Genomic DNA, 387 nt, shown 5'->3' with positions numbered 1-387 from the left:
AACTTTCAATTAATCCACAATGATGGACATGAATTTAAACTTGAAAATTTGAATGAGGTGAATTACAAATCATTATTTGCCCTTGTTCTCTAATTCATTTGAGAACCCTTGAAAATCTTAGATTTAAATACTTTGGGGTATATGAAAATAACTAATGAACCTAATTGTAGATTTTCCACATACTTAGTTAGACATTAATATGGTTTTTACAAATTTAAAAATTTGGATTAATGTTGAAACAAATTAAAGTTAGAGACTGATATATAATGATGATCTAATTTAAGAATTGATGGCATAGTTTACCATATTTAAACATTTAAAAAAGTTTGATTTATTTAAAAAAAAAGACTGTATTAAATACTTATTAGATTCCCTAAATTTTGGTTC

The sequence above is a fragment of the Malania oleifera genome, chromosome 3, assembly GCF_029873635.1.
Source record: "Malania oleifera isolate guangnan ecotype guangnan chromosome 3, ASM2987363v1, whole genome shotgun sequence".
Lineage (NCBI taxonomy): Eukaryota > Viridiplantae > Streptophyta > Magnoliopsida > Santalales > Ximeniaceae > Malania > Malania oleifera.
This window is presented reverse-complemented; position numbering follows the sequence as displayed.